This window comes from Schistocerca gregaria, chromosome 6 (genome assembly GCF_023897955.1).
Source record: "Schistocerca gregaria isolate iqSchGreg1 chromosome 6, iqSchGreg1.2, whole genome shotgun sequence".
In the NCBI taxonomy this organism is placed as follows: Eukaryota; Metazoa; Arthropoda; class Insecta; order Orthoptera; family Acrididae; genus Schistocerca; species Schistocerca gregaria.
Window position 1 is genome coordinate 397,298,128 of NC_064925.1, and position 22,902 is coordinate 397,321,029.

Sequence of the window (22,902 nt, forward strand, 5' to 3'; positions counted from 1 at the left end):
ACTGGTAATCTGCTAAGAGATAAAGCGTGGAACACGAAATAGGACGTGGTTGTGGAAAACACTGGCAAATTTTCTCTTATATATGACGATGAAGTCACTTTATTGTCGTACATCCCGGATTGCTTCACCACTAGTTTCAGCGAGAACACCACTTGTTCAAGTTCTTCGTATTTTCTTTAAACTGCGGTATTCTAGTGCAATACGAACAGTCTGTTTCACAGTTCCACTAGACCATCTTGGGTAGTGGTTCAAGCCGGCCGTTGTGGCCAAGCAGTTCTAGGCTCTTCAGTCCTGAACCGCGCTCTTGCTACACTCGCAGGTTCGAATCCTGCCTCGGGCTTGGATGTGTATGATGTCCTTAGTTTAGTTAGGTTTAAGTAGTTCAAATTTCTGGGGGACTGATGACCTCAGATATCAACTCCCAGTGCTTAGAGCCATTTTAACCATTTGTAGTTGTTCATCCCCCTCCAGTCGCGACAGAACACATGTTATTATAAATTCAGCAACACTTGGGCAAACAGTACACTGCTTTATGTCAGACTTCAGCACTTTTCTAATTGTTTAACATTAATGTTGGCACATTTACACTGTTGGTAATCCTGTGATAGAGATACGTCAAAGAAGAGAGACGTTTGGGTTGTATTTTTGCCATCTCTCTCATTCTACATTAATAAACGCTTGCTTTTTTAATAACACTTTCTCTAATGCATAACAGAGCTTGTATATTCTACGCCTCCCCTACCGTCTCTTCAGCCCTATGAACATCACTTATCATAAGCCCCCAGCGTCTTTTCCGGTAGTTCTCCTTTTTTGACCGACATTTCACTTTGTCCAGTGTGTGAAACAGTACAGCAATGTGTGTAGCAAAGTATTATTCCACAATGCGTATACCTGCCCCAGTTGTCGTTCCTTTCTTTGATGCAATTTTCCAGCCCTAACGTAGAACAATTTTCCCTGGAACTTTTTAATTTACCTACATTGCATTCCATGTAACATTGAGCGTATTCGTATAAAACATTCATTAAAATGGGAATTCGCTCCGTTTATTAACTTGTTCTGTTCCACATTCATATACAATATAATGCTCCAAATGAAAATATTATGGGTCTTGTTCTGAATGGTGGAAGTGAAGATGTCATTTCTCTTCGCAGGTACCTGCGTCTTCCTGGTTTATTCGGCGTTTTCTCGTCTAGTCCCTACATCGGCAGTTATTCGACTACGTAAGTATCTGAATTTCATTTTGATTGTTATTCTTTGGCTTATTAACGACGGTGAAACATTCATGTTCACCACGAGAACCAGGGCACTGACTTGTTTAGTTTTACGTCCCTAAGCTTCTCAAAATAATTTGAACTAAACTTCCACAGTTCCCTTCGCAGAAAAATTTGAAGTTCCAAAGCCGCTTATCCACTTTACATAGCCGCCAGTTAAATGTGTTAAAGTTTCTCTCATTCCACGCATTTCCTCTTACATATACAAGATAAACTAAAGAAATTTTATGTTTCAGATTATCCAATCTGATCTTCCCATGAACCTTTACACACTTTGTCGAATATTCTTTTGTCTTTAAATTTAAAAGAACAACGTTCTACATTTGGAGGATACGACGTTACACTATTCTACCAAAAGTTTTGTGGATCAACAAACATTCTTCATATTCTTCAGCTGTTGTCAGTTGAGAGGCTAAGTCCTCAGAACAACCTAGGCATATAACCTGCACCCAGAAGCTTAAAGATTTTCAACAAATAAACTACAAATGTAAATAAAAATAACGTAAAGTGGAACAATAGAGCCGTGTAATATCGAAATACATGTTGTAACCGAGTCTTTTGGCAAACTATGGAACCGAGTTTAAACTTTGACTCTTGAGTGTGTTGGGATCCCCTTCGTTTGAACCTGCCATTACTCGACGTCTGCTGTGACTGAGGTGGGGAAAGTTATGGTGGTATATGACATCGTACGTGCAGAAGTACTGTTATGTATTTAAATCTCGCTTGTGTTGACAAATGGATACGTAACGTAGTAAGAGTTCTAGATTAGTCTGTAAGGCGGAAGACTGTTTGTTACTTGGCGAAGGCAACGAATGTGATGTGCTGACAATAAATGTTACTCTTAGAATAGCTTTTTTTGTAGACACAGCTGCATGGTATGAGAGACTGAGTAAGAGTTTTAGAGTAGTCTGTAAGGTGGAAGACTGTTAGGTGGGAAGTCAACGAATGTGATGTGCTGAGAATAAATGTTACTCTTAGAATAGTTTTTTTTTTCATAGACGCATTTGATTGGTATGAGCGACTGACAACATGCTTCGATGTACAGGGTGGTTAGTATTCAGGGATATGGCACGAACGATCATTGGAATCAAAGATATATAGTAAACGTAAGCTATAAAATTCACACCTTAAGAGCTATGAGCACTTTTTCACTTTTTGGACTGTGAAACAAATCTCTTTTACTGAAGGCTCTTCGCTTTCCATATTTTCGGAGAAAGTTGTATGGAACAAAACTAGAAAAACTTATGCAGTAAGCTTGGGCTCCAACAAACGTATCTTGTTCAACTGTCTCGGAATTCCAGTCCTGCCATCCCTGTATATATATCTAGGCATGGAATTTGTTGTTGACAATACTGGATCATTCGGAAGAAACTGAAGCATTCTTTAAGTGAACAACAGATGAGGAAACGATATGCAAGAAATGGGGAACGACATACTATAACCTTTTGCGATGCTCCGCACAGTTTCCATCTTCTATTGTTACAACTTCCTTGAAGATGTGCACTACTTGGCGGCATCCAGCAGAACTGAAAAAATTGTTTGATAAACCTTAAGTAATGAAATCGAATTTGATAGGATTTCTGATGGCTCACTCCTTCTACTCTGTATAATAATTTTCTCGCAGTAACTAAGAACGTTTCTCTGTAAAGTGTTACAATCTTTTGCATATTTTATTAATTATTTAACTGGTTTGGTTATAAATTGCCTGATTAGAACTCTGTAAACTATGTCGTGACTCGTTCCATGAAGAAATGCCTTTGTTTTGTACCACAGAACCTGATGAATGAATAAGAAGTAGAACAAAGACAACCTTTGAAATCCGTTTCTGTTGGCCCACAACGTATTATTAGTAGCAGTTCGAATTCCGGGTGCATATAGGTAAAGGGTGATTGGTAGGTGGGTAGGGGATGTAGAGGAAAGGAGGGAAAGGCTGGCAGTATATAGTAGGAGAAAGCGGAAGAAGCGAAAAACAATTTATTTCTAGTTTCAGAAAATGTGTTATGGTTAGTTTGATGGGTTGGCTACGTGTTCCCAACATAGTCTTCTACTATTTGGAATTTTCATGGACAATTTCGTACAAGTTTTCTTACGAAAAAGAATCACAGCTTTACGGAATAAAATACTGGTTCAGATATGTGAATGAAACGCTATGTTTTTGGGGCCGGTAGCACTAGAGCATTAAATGCATTAATAAAAATTTAAACCCCCAACATGTTAGTTGCACCAAACACTATTTTCTGGTGGAAGCTCTTTTTTTTTCATGAAACGTTTGCGTCTTTTGAGTGTGTGCTAAATTCTGATTATATACTAAACCGTAAAGGAATCACACTTCATTCGTAGGTGGACTAGTTCAAGCGATATTTGTATTTACATACATGAATTTTGGTTGTGTTGTTTACAACTACCGTAGTGATTTTACTTTAGATTTACTGTCACTCCAAATCGAAAATCTTCTTCTGTGAACTACACTATGTGATCAAAAGTATCCGGACTCCCCCAAAAACATACATTTTGCATGTAAGGTGCATTGTGCTACAACCTACTTCCAGGCCTTCTATATCAGCGACCTCAGTAGCCACTAGAAATTGTGAGAGTGTTGAACCCGGCGCTCCGCACAACTGACGGACTTCAAACATAGTCAGGTGATTGGGTGTCACTTGTGTCATACATCTACATGCAAGATTTCCGCACTCCTAAACATCCCTAGGTCCCGTCTCCCCGATGTGACAGGGAAGTGGAAACGTGAAGGGACACGTACAGCACAAAAGCGTACAGGGCGACAGTGTCTGTGGACTGTCACAGACCGAAGACAATTGAGGAGAGTCGTAATGTGTGACAGGCAGCCATGTATCCAGACCATAACACAGGAATTCCAGACTGCGTCAGGATCCACTGCAAGTACTATGACAGTTAGGCGGGAGGTAATAAAACTAGTATTTCATGGTCGAGCGGCTGCTCATAAGCCACACATCACGCCAGTAAATGCCAAACATCGCCTCGGTTGGTGTAAGGAGTGTAAACATTGGACGACTGAACAATGGAAAAATGTGACGAATCACGGTACACTACGTGGCTATCCGATGGCAGGGTGTGGGTATGGTGAATGCCCGGTGAACGTCATGTGCCAGCGTGTGTGGTGCCAACAGTAAAATTTGGAGGCGATAGTGTTATGGTATGGTCGTATTTTTCATGAATGGGGCTTGCACCCCTTGTTGTTTTCCCTGACACTATCACAGCACAGGCCTTCTTTGACGTTTCAAGTACTTTCTCGCTTCCCATTGTTGAACAATTCGGGGATGGTGATTGCGTCTTTTAACGCAATCGAGCACTTGTTCATAGTGCACTGCCTGTGGCGGAGTGTCTACAGGACGGTAACACCCCTGTAATGGACTGGCGTGCACGGAGTCCTGACCTGAACTCTATAGAACACCTTTGGGATGTTTTGGAACTTATGCTTCGTGCCAGGCCTCACCGACCGACATAGATAGAAGAATGGGCTGCCACTCCCAAAGAAACCTCCCAGCACCTGATTGAACGTATGCCTGAGAGAGTGGATCCTGACATCAAGGCCAAGGGTGGGCCATCACCATACTGAATTCCAGGTTTACCGATAGAGGGCGTCACGAACTTGTAAGTAATTTTTAGCCATGTGTGTGGGTGCTTTTGATCACATAGTGTACGTGAGAAGATTGGAAACTGACCAAATATCGCTACATATATTCTCAGTATTTATGAGAAGATTTCGGAGAAAAATGGGTACAATATTTCGTCAAGCGGTCACGTTGTCACCACCAGTTGCACCGTTTAACCGACTTCTAAGCAACTGGCGTGCCGCTTTTGTCTCTTCTCTCTCTCCCTCCGACCAACTGCTCTTTCCACCGCTCCCGATCATTGCATTCTCTCCTCTCCATCTACCAATTGGTTTATCCTCAGCTTGTGTCCTGCGACGTGTAGCTAGTGGTATCTTCGTTGTTGCTCCGCATCTTTCGCAAGAACAGCTAGAAGCAGTGAGGAAAATTCTGAGAGCCCTATGTCCTGTACCCACTGTGGAACCGGCGGAAACACAGTATCAACCTCTGGAGTATACAGCTATTCGTTTATTCCCTTTAGTGACTCATTTATCAGGAAAGACACGATGAATCCTCTGGAACCACTAACTGAGTACAGTCTGCCACCCACCAGGTAAAAAAGGTGCATCACTTTATGTTGTCAAAGTCGATCTCGGATTACCGAAATACGGTGCCTGTCACATATCCTGCCAATGTGGCCAGACATACTGTGTAGATCAGATGCCATGTAACGTCGAAAATCGTTGCCAAGAGCACGAACGGTACACCTGATTGCTGCAGGATAAAATATTGACACCTGGGGAAAGTTACAATGTGTTGACTCCTTTTGCATGACTGATACATTTTTTGATACCAGTATGTGAATCGATCTTCTGTCATTCGATCTACACATCTAATGTTCAGCATTCTTCTGCAGTACTACATTTTAAGGGCTTATATTGTGCCTCTTGTCCAAACTGCTCATTATTCCACATTTGCCTTCCACACAAGGCGATATTCCAGACAAATACCCCAAGAAAGACTTCCTAACAGATTAATTAATATTAGATGTCAATAGCTCCCTCTTCTTGAGAAATGCTTTACTCTTTACGACCAATCTGTATTTTATATCCTTTCTATTTCGGCCATCGTCAGTTGGTTATCCTTCACAAACAACTAAAACCAACTACTAATTTTAGTTTAACTTAGGTGCATCGATTCGTGCAATGTTGGATGGCGGGATAGCAGCAGATATGCATTTAATAAATATAAAAAAGCCGTAGGCTGTAAGTTCATGTCCATTTTAGTTTATAGGCTACCGGTTGTGGCGACCTAACATGTCGTTACCAGGCCTTAAACAACAAATTTACACCATTATTAAGTACACGAATTGCAGTGAATAAAGATACTACCGGTAAATATATGAAATCATATTTTTGCCAGTTCAATAAGATATGAGCACGTTTCAGTATCAAGCGACCAGATACAAAAGTTCCACAACTTGCGTTTATTATCGCTATGTATGAAAGGAAATGTCCTGATTGACTTGCTTATTATCACCCAGCACCAACCACTAAGAACAGAAACTTGAAATTTGAAAAGGGTAGTCACGTTACAGAGTAGGCATCGTGTAAGAATGGATTTTTCGAAATTCCATTCCGAAAGGGCAGAAGTAGGGGAAGAATTGTGTTTTGAAAATTTTGAAGCTAGATCTACGAAAACGGGTATTTCGTTTCTCGGAAGTAAATATACATTTCGTTCAGCATATATATGGGTATTCAGATCATAAGGGGGTGAAATAGCGGCTGATAATTCTTTATTTTTTAAATAAATCGTTATTAATTAATTGCTAAAACACTTTTAATTCTACATCGCTGAAATTTCATATTTGATTTATGATCAGAAATAAAATAAGGTATGTTCCGTGTTTGTGGAAATTCAGTCACTAAGGATATGAAATAGAGGGTGAGATGCTTTATGAAAGTACTTCATTATGAAAGCAGAATGTTTTTTTTAATCAGAAGTACATTCGAAAAGTACCATGCGTCTGTAGCCGTAATTAGCACGAAAAGATTGGAAAGGGTTGCAATTTGTGAACTATATCAAGATAGTTATTTAGCAGTAACCACTACAAATAAGCTTATCAAAATTTCGTACAAAGGAAACAGATTTTTAAATAATTATTCTTTCATTAGCCCTAATACATGTTTATAAAATTATTTTTGTTGTAAGTACTACGCAAACTAATGATAACTGATGACAAAGTAGTCTCCAATGTTAAATGCAATTCTGTTTACAGGAATATCCGATGTAGTTGAGAGAACTCAGTACCGGGTGTAACCATGGCGTTAATGACTACAGAATCACTTTCCGATTTCCCTCTTCCTTTTATTTAACTTGCTATATGAAATTCAATGACGCTTGCTCAGTTAGTTTAATTATGCAGAAACTGGCAGCTGTGTACAGACATACAATGTGTAGACTTATACATGAGGGATGGGCACAGTAACATACAAATTCTATCAAAGAAAAAGAAAAATATTGCCTGTGCCAACGATACAGTCTATGCGAGCGAAGCAGCGGGAGCTAAGCTTATGTTGATATAAAAAATGAGAAGCGTCCAAAAGTGGTTAAACTGTTGATAAAGTGTATGTTGTAATTTTGCTATCAAAAGGTTAAAATGTCAAGAAAACGTGTAACCTGAAATATGGAAGAATTAGTACTCTACATCCTAATCATAGGTATGTAAAATTTCAAAATCGAAACGAGGTATGACAACATGTAAGCAATTCAGGCTACTTATTCGCTATCAGAAAACGCAGTAGAAACAGTGTCAGAGAATGGAAAGAATAAAATGATCTACATGTCTTAAACATGTGTGTCTTTAGTAAGTAGTAGTAGTAGTAGTTGTTGTTGTTGTTGTTGTTGTTGTAGCAGCAGCAGCAGTAATACCAATAGTGAAGATCCTTATAGCAATACGCTGTCAAGTGTGCAGTAAGCAAAAGGTATAACGTACACAATGTGATCAAAAGTATCCGGAAACCTGACTGAAAATGACTTACAAGTTCATGGTGCTCTCCATTGGTAATGGTGGAATTCAATATGGCGCTGGGCCAACCTTAGCCTTGATGACAGCTTCCACTCTCGCAGGCATACGTTCAATCAGGTGCTGCAAGGTTTCTTGGGGAGTGACAACCCATTCTTCACGGACTGCTGCACTGAGTAAAGGTATCGATATCGGTCGGTGAGGCCTGGCACGAAGTCGGGTTTCCAAAACATCCCAAAGGTGTTCTTTAGAATTCAGGTCAGGTCTCTGTGCACGCCAGTCCATTACAGGGATGTTATTGTCGTGTAACCACTCCGCCACAGGCCGTGTGTTATGAACAGGTGCTCGATCGTGTTGAAAGATTCAGTCCCCTTCCTGTAATTGTTCTTCAACAGTGGGAAGCTAGAAGGTACTTAAAACATCAAGGTATGCCTGTGCTGTGATAGTGTGACGCAAACCAACAAGGGGTGCAAGCCCCCTCCATGAAAAACACGACCACACCATAACACCATCGCCACCGAATTTTACTGTTGTCACTACATACGCTGGCACATGAAGTTCACCGGGCATTTGCCATACCCATCCCCTGCCATCGGATCGCCACATTGTGTTCCGTGATTTGAGACTCCACGAGACGTTTTTCCACTGTTCAATCGGCCAAAGTTTACGCTTCTTACACCAAGCTAGGGGTCGTATGTTATTTACTGGCGTGGCTTATGATCAGCCGCTCGACCGTGAAATGAAAGTTTTCTCACGTCCCGCCGAACTGTCATAGCACTTGCAGTGGATCCTAATGCAGTTTTGAACTCCTGTGTGATGGTCTGGACAGATGCCTGTCTATTACACATTACGACTTTCTTCAGCTATCGGCGGTCTCTGGCAGTCAACAGACGAGGTCGGCCTGTATGCTTCACGTTTCCACTTCACTGCCACATCGGGAACAGTGGACCTAGGGATGTTTAGGAATGATGAAATCTCACGTACAGACGTATGACACAAGTGACACCCAGTCACCTGACTACGTTCGAAGTCCGTGAGTTCCGCGGAGCGCCCCATTCTGCTCTCTCGTGACATCTAATGGCTACTGAAGTCGCTGATATGGAGTACCAAGCACTATGTGGCAGCACAATGCACCTAATAAGAAATACCTATGTTTTTGGAGTTATCCGGATACCTTTGATCACATGATGTATCTATTCTCGTCTATGTGGAAACAAAATGCGTCAAGTCTAGAAAGGTTAGAAGCTTACAAAGTTAGTGCTGTACATGCATTTTTGTGCTGAGCTTATTACCTTCTTTGTCCGCTTTGTGGTGTCGTTAGTTCGCTGTATGGCTCCATTTACCGCTGTGCCGATTAGAACAATGAGGGGGCAGGTGGTTAAACGTGTCGGTGTTTCGTCCGAGTCAACCTGAAACTCCCCTTTGCTAGCATTGGTGTCGAGTTCTATTGACAACTTTCTGGGAGTTCCCGCAGCTGTTGTGAGTTCCGAGCTGAAGCTGTGGTATGGCGCTTTATGTTCTGCCGTTGCCACCCAACGGCCCTCACAAATGGGGGCCTTGTGTCCGCTCTTGTTGCAAGCGTGAAATGCTGCATTCCAATGTGGGCTGTATCTGCGGTTCTGCTAGTTGCAATAGTCTAACACTACGTCAGTAATGTAGCGCTAAGTTGTTCACTACCATAGGGGTATCTAGAAGCATATTGTACTCTTCACAATGAAATACGTCCCAGAGTGTTCATAAACCACCTCCAAGCAATTTCTCTAGCGATCCCTTCTCTAATAGCGCGAAGACAAAACGATCACTTAAATCTTTCAGTTCCAGCTCTGATCCCTCCTATTTTGTTACAACGACCATTTCTCCCCATTTCGGTGGGCGCCAAGAAAACGTTCTCAAATTCAGAGGAGGAAGCTGGGGACTGAAATTTGGTGAAAATATCCTGCCACGTCTTTGTTTTAATGACTGCCATTCCTCCTCGTGTATCATATCTGTGACATTGTCTTCCCTATATAGCTTTAAAATATTGTTTACCTTCTTTAAACTGTTTCGAAGTTGACTGTCAGTCCCATCTGAAGCGGAATCTATACGGCACAGCCGTATCGAGAAGAGGGTGGATAAGCGAACTGCAGGTAGTCTTTTCAGTAGACTGGTGCATATTATAAGTACTGTGCCTATAAATCGCAGTCCCTCAGACGCTTTCGCCATGACATTAAATAAGTGATCACTCTAGTTCAAGTTATTCATCACTGTAATCCTTAAGCATGTATAGTTACCGGACACTGGAAGTGTAGAGAATATTGATTTTTTTGTAAAATATTTGCTAGCCAAGGTGGCGTGTAAGAAATTTGATAGCTAGCTTAGACAGATACCAGTCGTTTTCAGATTAAAATATGTGCAGTAGTGTCTAAGATAAGAGGAAACTTCGGCAGCCGGCTGTTAACAACGCAAGGGAATGTCAGTTTTGCACTCATGCTTGTAACATGTATAAATCGTAAGTTCAGACAACATTCTTCTAGTACTTTCAAAGTGACATGAACAATAGCCGTACTGTTTAGTAACAGCGACAGTACACGAAATCAGTACTTGTATGCACCTACGATTTACTGATGTTCCAGGTGTCACTGCGAAGCTGACATATCCTTGAGTTGTTAACAGCCAATTGGCCAAGTGTCCCCTTAGCTTAGCTGTTCCTGTAAATATTTTGATATGAAAAAGCCCGATAACGATCGAGTCTCGTTATCAAATTTATTATGTGCGACTCAGCTAATAAAAATTATACAATATATCAAAACTGACCTTGCTAAGTATTTAGTTGGATTTACAGGCTTCACAATGCAAGATCTTACGTGTAAACGAAATTTAAAGGATTCCTTTTGAGTATTCATGTGGATTAATTCAAATTTTTCATTACTCATAGTCAATTTCCACTATTCACACAGCAGAGTATCTCGTCTAATATACAAATATCTTGTCTCTCACAAATTTTTCGAAGGAATGGTACGTGAAACCGTGTCTGCTGAACATTATCAACAAAGTACTTTCTCAGCATTTACGGATGTTCATAAGGTTTTGGAACTACATAAGTCTTTATTAACTGTAGCATTATACGGCATCGCTTTATTTTTCTACCACGGTCTAAGTACAAAGCTTTATGCTTTGATATTTAACACCCTTTGTGCTGCTACCGCTGTCTCAAATAACTGACCCACATTTAGTACAGCTCCAAAACTTACATCTGGTTTTTTCATGATTTCTTCTTGACCAGTGTGTAATCGTATAAGGTATGGCATTTCAAGCTGCAAATGCGGCTAATTCTTTATAAACTGCAACCAGGGATGACTGTAACTGACCGCCTTTCTTTTGACACTCAATGACTCGAACGAGAGAAACAACTAAACGATCTCGGAGCTCGTAATAAAAATTCAGACAACTAACTACCGATAGCAGCATATGTTCAAGTACTAGGGTGTAGAGGCGCTTTAGCTTTTGCACCACGCCGTACCAAGACCGTATGCCTTACACGAACTGCGGATCCAAAATGATAATAAGAAAAACATTAACCAATAATTAATTTGTATAATAGTGTGAGCAAAGCATCGACTACAGTAACACCAGTGAGCAAAGTTCTTATAACCTCGAAGTAATTCACGAATATCAACAGCTGACATCAGAAGTTCGAAAGTGCAGCTTACCAACGTCAATTACTACGTATAATAAAATTCGCTAGTCTGAATAACCAATGCGAAAAACTTGCAACACGTCTGTAACGCATGGATAAAAGCATCAGCTGCAGCAAGTAAATACGGTTCACAGCTGCTTTACATGCCATAAACGTGTTAAAGTACACATAGTCGTGGAAATTATAACGCGTCCACTAAAATACTGAAGTGTCACACTGGCATTCGACACCAGTGCAGTCATCAACACTCACCAACGGTGAAAGACAAACAAGACCGCAGACCAGCAAACGACACCACGTTCCCTACTACTTCTCTTTGAAATTCTGATATCTGCATTTATTACATGAGTCTTCATGTTTTTATCATTTGTACTGAAGATGGTCACACAGCAATTGAAATCGATTTGCTACAAGAAATTGCTTCAAAACACTTACGACCGATGCTGCCAGTTTTCTTCTCCACAGTAAAAATACACTGAATATGGGGATACTGAGCGATGTTGAACAGCTTGCTGTCCGGACGTTTGCGTCACATTTCATGGGCATTAGCGCCGCCGCGCCAGAGGAAGCATGATATTTGCGCCATTCTCGACAGAGACTGAAGTGAACAGCCAGTGGGCACACCGCTCAAAAGCAGTGCCGAAATCCCTATACCAAATGTTTTATATCGCAAGTTTTTGTTAGATCTGTAAAAGAGTTTTGTCTTTGAGTTCATCTCATATCTCTTATTCTGACACCCACCCACACACACACACACACACACACACACACACACACACACACACTGACTCACACACAAAATAATGTTGCTAATGACCGTTGTGGTTTTAGGAGAGTAGAAAAGACTTTAGGCAATAAACCACGTCTTTCTTCTTTTGCTGCAATATGAAATTCACGAGCTGTTATAAACGCTAGAGTTAAATCGACTAACTTATACAACGAGTAGTGATGTGGTTTTCACTCTCGTCTCTAAAAATTAGGGTTATGTAATTATTTTGTTGTTCGTTTGCAGATACGTATCTGCAGTCTTTGTAGACAATGAAATTTCCAAGCTGCAGTGCTGTAGCACGCCGCTATAGGACCAAAAACAAAGTGGTCATTGAAAAAACGATGAGTTGTTGATACGTTTCCTGTAACTGGACGGGAGCAACACTGCAACAATCTATACTATGTTGGTGTAAAAGTAGAGAAACAATGCACAATCATATGACACAGTGGTCTAAATAATAGAGAACAAACTGGAACTCAGCCTCTTTGTCAAGAAGTCATAAGAGAACTGAAGCTCTGGTACTCTAAGACCAGCATATTGCAGTCGAGGCGACTGAAGAAGCGTAGTAACCAGTATTCGATCAGTTTTCAATGTTCTGAGCGACATTTTGAATTAGGGGAAATTCACCGCACTCTAGGTCGAGCGGCTGCTCGCATCCATTCTAAAAATCACACGAGACTGAGACAGCAGCGGAGATGTTGGCGCCGCCATGTCAGACCAATCCAGATGACTTTTATAGCAGCTTACTCACCTTTAATGAGTACGATGTATATCACTATATGTGTATCACTATAACTCCGAGGGATAGAAACATTGGAATCAGTACAATAATGTGTATTCAACATTTCCAAACAAAAAGGGAAAGACCAAACCATCATCGGACAAAGTGGCCTGAATGCTTTCTGGAAGAGACATCGAGATGTAGTTGGTAACGAGCAAGTCTATACAGTTTCAAGTACCGAACACTCCTGACGAGACGAAGCATCACGGTAAACTCGCTAAGGCAATGTTTTGCTCCACAACTGTCCATTCCGTTCATTCATCACAGGTCACAGTAACACACGCTGTATCTTTGATCTGTCTAAGTTTGCTTCAACACCCGCGTTCTCCTGACTCGGCTCCTAGTTACATCATCGCTTTTCTCAATTGAACTGTTGCGGGCTGGCGTTTATGTAATGGCGACAAGGCGTTTTTTTTAGGTGGACCGTTTCTCGAAAAGGAAAAATTCCGTCTGTATTATCCCCTTCGAGTCATACATTGGTGGGAAATTCTACCGCTTTGAAGAATGAATACTTAGAAACGAAGTATAAGTCAACCTGGTCTAAAGTGTGTTTCTTTGGGTAATAATCACAACGTTCTGGAAACCAGGGTCGATCCACCGCACTGCTTAAACACATTTTACATATTTTCTCTCCTCCTCCACCTGCTCCCACTCATTCCGTTCGTCTCGTCCACCATGTTGTTTCTGTCCCTCTGCTCCCCCGCCACCTCCTTCGTCGCTCTCTCTGTCCTCTTACGTGACCATTTTCACCCCCACCCTCACCCTAATAGTAGGTGGTTCTTACGCCCACAGTACTTTCCAGACAAAACTTGGTCTGTGTGAAATCGATCCAGTGGTTTAGGATTATATTTCAGAGGGCGTCGAAGTCACAGGTTCCAGTGCCTGCCGCTAGGTCACCAGTTCGGCAGGAAATGTGGCTTAGTACACTGATGACGTGTAGGGGAAACGCCTCGCAAAGTAGTTTGTTGTTCAATGATTGAGACGGATTGCCACGATCGGCATCGGAGAAGATGGAGCTAGCTGCTGCGTAGACAGGCCTTATATCCTATGAAAGCGATGCTTAGTTGCCTTGGTGGACAATGGCTTCGGACACAGGTTTCTATCCGCAGTTTACTTTTTTCCCTGAAACCTCTAAAATCTCCGGTATTTTCCAATGTACAGGAGAGACATAAACATCGGATGGAAACCCGTGTCGTTAACTGCCTGCAACGAAACAACAGAGCATCGCGTTCGTAGGACACAGGCTCGGTCTATGCAGCACCTAGCTACATCTTCTCCACAGCTGATCATTAAATAATAAACAATATCACCAGAGTTTTCGCCTACAGTACGTCTTCCTACAAAGTCACGTTTACTGCTGATCTAGTGGCAGTTGCTAACCACTGTAACTTGACGTGCTTTGGCTTCTTTGGATGGCGTTTCTAAACGTGGGTTCCTATCCTCAATATATTCCTAGTGATACTCAAAGCAGCCCCACAAAGTTCGTCAGTATCATTCTGTCGTTCTGTTGCACACATGTCTTCCTCAGTCACTGAATCGAGTTCAGTCAAACTTGATTCACATACCACTTACTGTCTGGAAAGTGCTGTGGACAACGGAGCCAAGCTTGATTGTCAAATCACTTGCTGTCTGCAAAGTGCTGTGGGCAAAAGAATCACCTACAATTAGGTTGAGGGCAGAGGTGAAAATAGTGTGGACAGAAGATGGGGCTTAGATAGAAAGACTAGAAGAAGATATGGACAGAGAGAGGTCGTGGACATGAACAGAGAGGAAGAGGAGGTAGACAAATAGAGGGTTAACAGGATGTAGGAGAAGGAAGACAGGGAGAGGGGAGGAGGAGATGAGTTGAAGGGGAGGACGACATGGTCATAGCTTTGTAGGGTACAGAAAGAGTAAGGTGGAGGAGAAGATACTTCGAGAGGAGGAGTGCAAGAGATAGAGAGATGATGGAGGTGGAGATGACCAGAGGGTGGGGTCATAAGGTGGACAGAGTACAAGGAGGATATGGAGAGAACGAGAACAGGGAGATGGATAGAGAATGGGGAAGAGGACACAAAGTGGAGGATATAGAGGGAGAGTGAGTTGAAGAAGAATATGGACAGAGGCAGAGTGAAGGAGGAGATAAACATAGATCAGGAAAGAAGAGATGGACAGAGAGAATGGGAGGCGTGGTAGACAGAGAGGGGTGTGAGGAACAGTGGAAGAGTGAGGGGGAGAAGGAGATGAACAGATAGAGGGGAGAGCAAGAGATGGACAGAGGGTGGAGGAGTAGACAGATGTAGAGTAGGGGAAGTAGAAGATAGTCAGAGAGACGAAAGAGGTCGACAGAAAGAAGGAGGAAATGAACTGGGAGCAGAGAGTAAGCAAAGGGCGAAGAGAGGGGAGGAGAAGGTAGAGGAAGTAGAAGATGGACAGAAAGGTGAGGGGAGAAGAATAGGGAGAAGAAGGAGCAGTTGTGTGCAATATACATCACATACACGGCAGCAGCCAAAGCTAATGAGCTAGCTATGAGTTAAAATCATCAACAAAAGGGGCAGGTGGTGCCCAGTACATTGTCAAAGAGGGCAAAGGAGCAAACGGAGGTTCGTGACACTATCTTTCCCTTGGTTACAAACTGCCCATACAAGACGGAAACGCATCAATTAACTACGTTTGATGTACATTCAGAGAAGATGTGGCCTGTAGTCGAAAAAGAGTCAAGATTTTCTCTCCATTGACCAAAGTTCCCTAATTAGTCCCTCCTTCGGATATCCAGGAAGGGACTACCAATGGGGGAGTGGCCATGAGAATAATATGGAATTACCAGCACTTGGCAGGCAGCATCAAACCATTCTGAGAACTGATGAAAAGCGAGAGATAGAGGCAGAGAGAGAGTGAGAGAGAGAGAGAGAGAGAGAGAGAGAGAGAGAGAGAGGGAGAGGAGGTGGAGGAGGAGGAGGAACACTAGCATTGTCGCAACTTTTTTTTCGAGGAGGTTACACCACTTTATCAATGTCTCCTGTATAATTAATGTTGTAGCAATTGTCTTCTTTCTCTGGGCGTCCTAATTATTTCCAGTTTGATAACATATTCAGCACCACAAAGAGTTACTGCGACTGCAGGGGGCGTCCGCAGTGGCGGCGCGTCCTGCGAGACATTTCCGCGAAGGCGCGCCGCCGGGGGCTGCCGCCCTCATTAGCGGGTGAGCGGTGCCCCCCGTATTTACGCGGGCAGCCCGCGGGGCAGCACGAGAGGCGCGCCGCTCTAGTGCGGTTGCCGTGGCAACGGGCACACGCGTCCTTAGCGCCATTGTTTGCCGCGGCCGCCCTCGGCGTAGCCACCTGCTACTCTGGCGGTAGGCTGAGTAAACATGTGGAATTGCCACTGCGCAGGCAACTCACGGATCAGGAACTCTGGAAGCGTGTTCGCGCCACGACCCTGCACTCTGCAGTAGTGACTGCCGCAATGTAGTCCGATTTAAACTAGTTGGCATTCGGCAAGTAGCTCGCTTAAGTCCACACACCATCAGCATACAGATGTCTGCCAGGACTGTGTTGCATTTCCACTTAGTAATGCGATATGGTTGCTAGTTCTCACAAAGGCACCTTACAGTGTCCGAAATTCAGGGCTCTAAAATTTTAGGCTGTCTTCACATACCGGTTAATTTTAGGTGCTTAAGCAGCACAGCGAAATGGCTGCGCATTCAGCGTACTCGCTTTCCAACGGCACGATTCACGTTCGATCCTACTTCGTTTCTTTAATAATTTCAAAAATTATAAAAACTTTTAAATACAGTTAATGGCCCAACATACTCTCAGTTAAATCGTAAAGTATTTCATTTAATTTATGTGATGACTTTTAGAGCTAATTAACAGAAAATGTGAATTTCAATGAAGTTTTTATTTTCAAAAAGTCGAATAATACCCAAGTGCATTTTAAAGGAGGTAAATTACATCTTTTGTTAACGCTGTAACAAAATTTTGGGTAGTGTTTTATTTATCTAAAACTTTTTACGATCTCGCCTTTTTTTCAGTTTCATATTTTATATACAACACCAGAATGATACCTTTCATAAAAACATTGAAAAAAAGGGTTTTGACATCCTGCACAAGTGATAAAGGACGACTGTGTACAGGAACAACCTTTAGAAAATATACGGTGCAAAAAATACTCCGTTAAAATTTATGAAACGTCTCTTTCATCAGAGATCCTAGAAATGTACCAGGTATACCGGACCATTTTTTACAAATTAGCAACGAAAGTTGATGATCAACTATTGATCCTATTTTTTACATTCTCCAGGGGAATTTCTTTCTCTGTTATTTTCAGTCAGATAAGCGCTATTTTGTATATGCCTTATTACATTTTTCACCTGTCTATAAAAACAGACGTCGCGATGCTGGACAAGGCGTTTACAGATCTTTTAACCACACCTTCGTCGTTTAACTGTATAATGACCCTTTACTGATACTTTCGCAATGTCTTAATTAACAGACACTTTTAATTAAAGACATTTTAAAAATTCTGACAGTATGTCACAGTACAGAGAGATCCACTGTTTGCGAAAGTCAAGACTAAACTGGCATGTCACTTCAAGATTATAGAGGAATAAACATGAGTACAAACATATATGTTGTACTGTAGCAGGTAAGGACTATTGGTCGATTAGTTCCATGGGCGCCGGCAGCGGTGGTCTAGCGGTTCTAGGCGCTCAGTCCGGAGCCGCGCGACTGCTACGGTCGCAGGTTCGAATCCTGCCTCGGGCATGGATGTGCGTGATGTTCGTAGGTTAGTTACGTTTAAGTAGTTCTACGTTCTAGGGGACTGATGACCATAGATGTTAAGTCCCATAGTGCTCAGAGCCATTTGAACCATTTGAAGTTCCATGGGCCATATCGTCTATACCCTGGACGACTGGAAAAACGTGGTGGAGTTGCAGTGTATGCAGACCCCACGAAGCCATGAACCCAAACTGTGAACAAGGCACTTTGTAAGCTGGTGATGTCTTCATAACGGTGTGGGACGTGTTTACCCGGCATGTTTGGCTACTTGAAGACCATTTGCAGCCATTTGTGACGTCATGTTCCCAGACAACGACTGAACTATTATGGATGACAGTGCCCCATGTCACCATACCACGTCGATTTGCTACACTACAACAGGCAAAAGGAGGACCGACACGATATTAGGAGATCTCCCACCTCGGTGTACTCTAATCTTCCTCAAAGATACAGTTTTCTAATATTTGCAATGAAATGGCTCTGAGCACTATGGGACTTCTGAGCTCATCAGTCCCCTAGAACTTAGAACTACTTAAACCTGACTAACCTAAGGACATCACACACGTCCATACTCGAGGCAGGATTCGAACCTGCGACCGTCGCGGTCGCGCGGTTCCTGATTGTAGCGCCTAGAACCGCTCGGCCATTCTGGCCGTCATTTGCAATGAATCATTTTAACCACTCCCCACAGCTTGTATTATCATCTTTTAATGGTAACAGTAATTACAGCTTTAATTTCCTTCCATTGAAATTGAATTCGAAATTATTCAAATTTTTAAAAAGAAAATGTTTATTGTAATTCACATTTCAGGTTAACTAGCTGCTACAGTCATTTCATAAATAAAATAATAGTCTTTATAATATAATTGACAGTATTGTAGGTCATTAACTTCATTTTAAAGTTGTTTTAACTTTTAAAATAATTAAAAACTAAATTAAAACTTAAAGGTGGGATTGAACTTGAATCACCTACATGGTTGCGACTTCGCTACAGACGCACCCATTTACTCTTCTACCACAGCGTATAAAACTGACTGCTGTATGAGTTGCGTGTAAAAATTTACAGCCTTTCATCGCGGAATCTTCTAGCTAGTGTGACTTACAACTTCCACGGGACGACACCCTACTGGCTATTAAAATTGCTGCACCAAGAAGATGACGTGCTACAGACGCGAAATTTAACCGACAGGAAGAAGATGCTGTGATATGCAAATTAATATCTTTCCAGAGCATTCACACAAGGTTGGCGCCGGTGGCGACACCTACAACGTGCTGACATCAGGAAAGTTTCCAACCGATTTCTCATACACTAACAGCAGTTGACCGGCATTGCCTGGTGAAACGTTGTGTGAGGCCTCGTGTAAGGAGGAGAAATACGTACCATCACGTTTCCTACTTTGATAAAGGTCGGATTGTAGCCTATCGTCATTGCGGTTTATCCAGTCACGACATTGCTGCTCGCATTGGTCGAGATCCAATGACTGTTAGCAGAATATGTTATCGGTGGGTTCAGGAGCGTAATACGGAATGCCTTGCTGGATCCCAATGGCCACGTATCGCTAGCAGTCGAGATGACAGGCATGTTATCCGCATGGCTGTTACGGATCGTGCAGCCATGTCTCGATCCCTGAGTCAACAGATGGGGACGTTTGCAAGACAACAACCATCTGCACGAACAGTTCAACGACGTCGGCAGCAGCATGGATTATGAGCTCGGAGACCATGGCTGCGGTTACCATTGATGCTGCATCACAGAAAGGAGTCCGTGCGATGGTGTACTCAACGACGAACCTGGGTGCACGAATAGCAAAAGATCATTTTTTCCGATGAATCCAGGTTCTGTTTACAGCATCTTGATGGTCACATAGGTGTTTGGCGATATTGGAAGCGTGTACTCGTCATCGTCATACTGGCTTATGACCCGGCGTGATGGTATGGGATGCCATTGGTTACACGTCTAGGTCACCTCTTGTTCGCATTGACGGCACTTTGAGGTGGACGTTACATTTCAGAGGTGTTACGACCCATGGCTCTACCCTTCATTCGATCCCTGCGAAACCCTTACCTTTCAGCAGGATAATGCACGACCGAATGTTGCAGGTCCTGTACGGGCCTTTCAGGATACAGAAACTGTTCGACTGCTGCCCTGGTCAGCACATTCTCCCGATATCTCACCAACTGATACGTCTGGTCAATGGTGGCCGAGTAACTGGCTCGTCACAATACGCCAGTCATTACTCATGATAAAGTGTGGTATCGTGTTGAAGCTGCATGGGCAGCTGTACCTGTACACGCCATCAAAGATCTGTTTGACTCTATGTCCAGGCGTATGAAGGCCGTTATTACGGCCAGAGATGGTTGTTCTGGAACTGATTTCTCAGGACCTATGCACCACAATTACGTTCAAATGTAATCACATGTCATTTCTAGTATAAAATATTTGTCTAATGGTTACCCTTTTATCATCTTATTCGTGGTGTAGAAATTTTAGTGGCCAGTATTGTATTGTTGTCAGCAGGGACACGCCACTTTGTAATAAAATGTGTTACGGATTTCACAGTAGCAGGAAAGAGAAGAAGATTAGAGTTGAGCGGACCATTGACAATAAAGATTTTACAATTGGCGCTTAAGCTGGGGGAGACCTGAGAAATGAAATCAGCCTTTTTTTTCACAGGAACTATATCCTCACGTCCCGGAGCGAGTTTAAGGAAACACCTTAAAATTTTGATTGTCATACTGAGATGTAAACCAACATCCTCCAAAAGGTAAGGGCAGAGTCTCACTCTTCAGAAGACTTGGTGTGTTCCACTGCTGTCTGTTGAAAAAGAGTCGAAATGCACGTTCCTGGCGAACAATTGGTCAACATCTTATAATACAGTACTAAAGCTTTTCAAACATCATCAGTTTTGTCGTTTCGTAACGAACTCGTATGCAGACTGTTCCAAGCATATAACCCTCCTCGATATCCTTGCAGCCGGCCGGTGTGGCCGAGCGGTTCTAGGGGGAACAGTCTGGAACCGCGCGACCGCTACGGTCGCAGGTTCGGATCCTGCCTCGGGCATGGATGTGTGTGATGTCCTTAGCTTAATTAGGTTTAAATAGTTCTACGTTCTAGGGGACTGATGACCCTAGAAGTTAAGTCCCATAGTTCTCAGAGCCACTTTTTGATATTTTTACAAGGAATTGAATGTTATGGATTTTACAGTCATTACTGCCAACAGAAACCACTACGGACAGTAAATATGATATTCTCAACTGTACAGGCATGTGCAACTAGAACATTATGTCTAATGTCTGGGTTACTGCATAAAACTACTTCATGAAAACACCCTCAAACCAAGATGCCAAAAATTTCAAGTATTCGTCTCTTTTCTGCCATTCTGAAGAGATATAGTCCAGTGCAAGTAATCGTGTAACAAGAGGACCGCGCCTACTGGTAATCACAAATTCACAAATTCCGTTCAGATTTATAGTACACTGGTGTCCAATATTAAAGCAAGAAATAGCTTTTTCCCCGTCCTGTGCCTAATTCACGATATAATCATACAAACTTTCAGCACATGTCGTTAAGATCGCGTTTTGTACAGAAGTTGGCAGTCCGATCAACGGACAACCACGGCAGCAGTGACGTCAGGGTACCTATCAATCGCGGTGGTGATTACGGGGTAGTCCCACATTCACAATCGCTGTGTACACTGTCACAGACGGTGCAGTACGGCACAGAGAAGACACCTACTAACTTTTTGCTGTGGAGAGACATAGGAAGAATGGAAACAGGAGAGTTGGAAACTGATGTGGCCCGATGTTTCTCGGGTAAGGCGACACTTTATAGAGACCGAAACTGTATCCTGAAGACCAGGACGGGGCTGACCACGAATGACGTAACAAAGAGAGGACCGTTATTTGGCTGTAAAGGGCACGACGGTACCGCCTTACTACTGTACTGCAACTGGCGTCTGACCTCGCAGCATCTCCTGGACGTGTTGTATTGAGACAAACGGCGTACAAAAGGCTTCAGCAGAATGGCTTTTGTTGTCGGAGACCTGCTGTCTGTTTATCTCTGGCGTGTCTTCATAGAAGGGATACACTAGAGTGGAGCCGTCGACATCACGCTTTTGAACTGTGGGCCAACGTCACAGATGAATGATTCTCTACGGATTCTCATCTGGACGGCACGTGGAACACGATTTAGGGACGCAAATATTTTAGAAACAGATCGATATCGACGAGGATCCCTAATGGTGTGGGCTGCGATTGGTTTGACCTCTCGAACACTTCTTAATGAAACTGTACGGGTGAATAAGCAACATTTAACTACTGTCAGATACCGCGTGGAGATCTTGGCTTTTTTTTTTTTTTTTTTTTTGGAAGCGGAGAATATTGCGCGCATGGCGTGGCCTGCTCGCTCTCCCGATTTGAATCACACAGAGAATACATGCATACATTACATACATACATTATTAATTGTTCCATACATGATGAATACGACATTTCGTAATGATGTGGAACGTGTCACCTCTTTATACAAAATAATTAATACTTTTCTTTTCCTTTTACAGTTACCACTTCATATCTAAAAATTCGTTTATTTAGAAGCATGTCTGAAATGCGCTAGCAAGACGAGTCAGCATGTACCAACCACTCTCCACGATTTGGTAGCGGCTCTGCAGGTAGAATGAGCGTTAGTGCTTCAACATGAGATTGATGACGTCATTCTCAGACTGTCCCCTCATTGCCAAGCCTGTGTTGGTGCCAGAGGTGTTCACAGCCCAAATTGAGCACATTAACAAGTTGTCAAAATGTCTGAAAATCCTAAGTTGAAAACAAAGCGAAGAACATTTTTATCTACTGTTATACATTTTGCAGTTGATTATGTTCTGTATTATTTACATTGTTTCTATTTTACTATCTCCTGTTTTTACTGTTTTGTATCAAAATAAACGCAACCTTCCAAAATTTCCATTTGTTGCTTTGTTTTTTGACGCCACTATATATGCAAGACTTGGCCACAAATGGAACTGACAGAAGTGGAAGCTCCAGATGGTCGAGCT

General features: G+C 42.5%; 1 protein-coding gene across 4 annotated transcripts in view; it reads left to right on the forward strand.

Annotated features, from left to right (window-relative positions):
• The window catches only part of LOC126278199 (leucine-rich repeat-containing protein 24), a 1,518,316-nt gene that overhangs the window by 1,426,376 nt on the left and 69,038 nt on the right, over positions 1 to 22,902 (forward strand). For all 4 annotated transcript variants that reach the window (XM_049978119.1, XM_049978117.1, XM_049978118.1 and 1 more), the window contains one exon: positions 1,152 to 1,220. The gene's annotated coding sequence lies outside the window, so the exon portion shown is untranslated. The remainder of the gene's footprint in view (positions 1 to 1,151; positions 1,221 to 22,902) is intronic.